General features: G+C 39.4%; 1 non-coding gene across 1 annotated transcript; it reads right to left on the bottom strand.

The window, feature by feature from the left end:
* Positions 1–3,683: 3,683 nt before the first annotated feature.
* On the bottom strand, positions 3,684–3,790 carry LOC141715418 (small nucleolar RNA R71). The gene has a single exon (XR_012572182.1). It is a non-coding gene; the product is annotated as a small nucleolar RNA R71 (small nucleolar RNA).
* Positions 3,791–4,281: the final 491 nt, after the last annotated feature.

Raw genomic sequence — 4,281 nt, 5'->3', positions numbered from 1 at the left:
TGCATGGAAGAGTCTATCAGACTAAAGACTCCAATCTGAAATTTCTCAGATCTCTTCCAAAGGAATGGAAACCAATGACAGTCTCATTGAGCAACTCACAAGATTATAAGGAGTTTACTTTAGAGAGACTGTATGGCATTCTGAAAACCTATGAGCTTGAGATAGAGCAGGATGAAAGAATGGAGAGATGAAAGAAGAAAGGAGGATCCATTGCACTAGTTGTTGATCTGGAAAAGGAGAAAGAAGTGAAGATGGAAGCTGTGGAATCAACTTCAAAGGTCTGTGAAAGCAAGGGTAAGGGGCTAGCTGCAGAAAGTGAAGAATCATTGAGCCAAGATGACATGGAGGACATTGATGAGCTCCTAGCATTCTTTTCAAGAAGATTTTCCAAGCTCAAGTTCAAAAAGAACTTTGGAGCAGCCAAGCCAAATAGAAACATGGTGGATAAGTCGAAATTCAAATGTTTTAAATGTGGCTTGGCAGGGCATTTTGCAAATGAGTGTAGAAAGTCAGATTCCAGTAAGAAAAGGTTTGAGTCTGTAGATTACAAGCAAAAATACTTTGATCTTCTCAAACAAAAGGAAAGGGCTTTTATTACACAAGAGAATGACTGGGCAGCTGATGGTTTGGATGAAGATGAAGATGTCAGCTATGTCAATCTAGCCCTAATGGCCAAGTCTGATGAAACAGAGACAAGTTCCTCAAGCAATCAGGTAATCACTACAAACCTTGCACATTTATCTAAAGCTGAGTGTAATGATGCCATAAATGACATGTCTACAGAATTGTATCATTTGCGTGTTACACTTAAGTCTCTCGCTAAAGAAAATGCTAAAATCAAAGAAAACAATTTGTTTTTAAGTGAGAGGAACAATGTGCTTGAGTCTCAGTTTGTTGAGTTTGAGAAACTAAAAATTGAGTGTAAGATTTCCAAGGAGGAATTAACAGAGTCCTTGAAAAAGGAAAGAAATTTTGAACAAGCAGCTCGAGCGTGAACAAGAGGTGATTAAAGCATGGAAAACATCTAGGGATGTTCATGCTCAAATCACCAAGGTTCAAGGAATTGAGTCTTTTTGTGATGAAGCCTGGAAAAAGAATAAGGAGAAACTAGAACCTATTTTGGTAGATGGGTTGCTGACAGATGTAGACTCGATGGATGATGAGAACTATCCGTCGGATAACAAAAAGTGTTATCCGTCGAATGATAAAAATCCTCATCCGTCGGCTATAAGCATACCCATTAGCAAAGCCAAATTAATCAAGCTAAATGAAAAGTATGGGTCTGTTTTCAAGAACTTTATTTGCAGGATAGTCAAGTCAAGCTAAGAAAGGGAAAAAGGCTAATGTTGGTCACATGACTATCAAATAGTTAAGTGACAGACTTGAGAAGATAGAGGTAAAAACAGAGACTAAAAGGAAAAATAATAGGAATGGTAAAGTAGGGATTAACAAACACAATAACTACACACCTGATAAATATGCTCCTAGAAAAATCTGTGTCAAGTGTGGTAGTGTAAATCATTTGTCTGTTAATTGCAAATCTGCCATGCCTACTTGATAAGTGGCATTTTATACCACTTAGAACGTCTTAAAATGGCTTAAATTGGTGTCTTGAAATCAAGTATTTTGTGTATTTGATGCGTTTTTCTAGTGTTTATGCATTTTAGGGTATTAGTTGCATTTCGGGGGAGGAATCATCAAGAATAAGCCTTGGCATGTGTTCACTATTGCGAGAGGAAAGGAATGGGCAGATTACGGCGAAGAAACGGAGCAAGCTTGGAATTTTTCAAGTAGGGTCCTGCGCGCCCGCGCAGCAATGCTGAGCGGCCGCGCAGCAGCCTACGCGCCCGCGCAGAAATGCTGAGCGGCCGCGCAAGGTCGGGGAAAAAGCTGAATTATTTTAGACTTCTACTTCTGTGTGGCTTCCAACTTCTATGTAATCTGAGTTTTATGGGACTATTATATAGGTAGATTTGAGACGTTTTCACAGAGAGTATTAAGGGGATTATGTTTTAGATTGTGTTTTACGCAGGGAGCGAAGGAGATAAGGAAGAAGACCGATTTAGCACACCGCAACGAAGAGGAAGCATATATTCTTGTGATTCTTGTTTCGTTGTAACGTTGGATGCTAGTTTTCTTGCTTTGACTTATTTACTCTTGTGACGTACTCTGTTTTAATATAATTAGTGTAGTTATTACTTTCTTGTGTTGTTTGTCATGATTTCATATGAACCCATGATGGCGATAAGTTCTATTATGGGCTAATCGTGATCATGGGGTTACAACGGATTTATTATGGAATTCTTTAGTTAATTGTTTAATACTTTAGTGTGTGATGATTGCATGATATCTAGTATTGGTTGTGCGTATTCGTCTTATGTGTGTCGCGAACATATAAGATAGGGTGTTAATCTCTTGTGAAGCGACGGTGGATCTTGAGATTTAGAACTTGCCATGCTAGCATAGGTTCATGTACGTTGTGCATGATTAGTGGGTAACTCTAACAGTTTTATTTGCCCTATGTAATCAAAAAGGGATAACTTGTGCTTAAATCGTTGTGTTGTCAATTTCTGTAGACATATAGGAACTCAACATAATTGATGACTATTCAACTTCTATCTTAATTGTGGATGTTTGGTAGAATGGTATTAGTACAACGAAAGTTGGCTTTTATCAGTTTTATGTTATTCGATTAATATCATCACTGTCACATGCTAAAGGTAATAACAATGGCTATAGAAGGAAGTAATAATGAAGTTGTGATCTCATGAGTGTTTTATTATTGATAAATTGAAGTGTTAGTTAAGTGGTTAATTGAGTAGTTAATTATAGTTAATATTTAATCAACAATTTTAAGTGTTATTATCTTAACATTGAGAAGTAATCATACATTGGTGAGTAAGTTTAATTAGACAATAATTTAGTCTGAGTCTCTGAGGGAATGAACTAGAAAGTATTCTATATTACTTGCGAACGCGTATACTTGCGTGAATATTAGTGCGTGTTTTCGCCCTAACAAGTTTTTGGCGCCGTTGCCGGGGACTCGGCGTATTTGTTTAGTTTATGTACTTACCATCATTGGTCATTGGGACTCAGTGATTAGGACGTAGTAGTTACTTACTCTTTTCGGTTGTGTTTCAGGTACTTTAGCAAGCGTTTATTCAACTCGTTCTCGTGCTCGCAAGAGGACTTTAGATACAGCTGAGGAGACAAACGAAGTTCTTGATATTCCGGAGAAGTTAGATTTTGAGGATTCGGATTTAGGAGCTGAGCAGAAAGAACCAGTAAACATGGGAGATCGTATTGTTCAAGCTGATCCAGCTCTTATGGATTTTTCTCGGCCTAAAATTGATGACATTCAGTCAAGCATCCTTCATCCGGCTATTCAAGCTAACACCTTTGAAATCAAGCCGAGCACTATTCAGATGGTGCAGAATTCTGTTTCTTTTGGAGGAGCGGGAACTGAAGACCCCAACATGCACATAAGGAATTTTGTCGAGATCTGCAGCACTTTTAAGTATAATGGCGTGACTGATGAGGCTATCAAGTTGAGGCTTTTCCCATTCTCACTGAGGGATAAGGCTAAAGACTGGTTACATTCTGAACCAGCTGGGTCCATCACTACGTGGCAAGATCTTGCGCAAAAGTTTCTGGTGAAGTTTTATCCAATGGCAAAGACTGCTGCTATGAGAAGTGCTTTTACTCAGTTTGCGCAGCAACCTACAGAATCTATGTGCGAGGCTTGGGAACGCTACAAGGAAATGTTGAGAAAATGTCCACATCATGGAATGCCAGATTGGATGGTGATCACTGGTTTTTATAATGGTTTGGGGGCCCAATCTCGGCCCATGCTCGATGCAGCAGCTGGAGGAGCCTTATGGGCTAAAAGCTATACTGAGGCATATAATCTTATAGAGACGATGGCTGCAAATGAGCATCAAAACCCAACTCAGAGGATGATGTCAGGCAAGGTAGCAGGTATTCTGGAAGTTGATGCAGCCACCGCTATTGCAGCCCAGCTCCAAGCGCTATCAATGAAGGTTGATTCTCTGGCTACGTATGGAGTTAATCAAATAGCTATGGTTTGTGAGCTTTGTGCAGGTTCTCATGCTACGGATCAGTGTTCTCTTGTCAACGAATCTGTTTAGTATGTGAATAATTATCAGCGACCACAGCAGCCTGTGCCAGCGACCTATCATCCTAATAACAGAAATCATCCAAATTTCAGCTGGGGGAATAATCAGAATGCTATTCAGCCACCATATCAGCAAGGAGTGAGTA

Source organism: Apium graveolens, chromosome 3 (assembly GCF_009905375.1).
Source record: "Apium graveolens cultivar Ventura chromosome 3, ASM990537v1, whole genome shotgun sequence".
Lineage (NCBI taxonomy): Eukaryota > Viridiplantae > Streptophyta > Magnoliopsida > Apiales > Apiaceae > Apium > Apium graveolens.
This window is presented reverse-complemented; position numbering and strand designations above follow the sequence as displayed.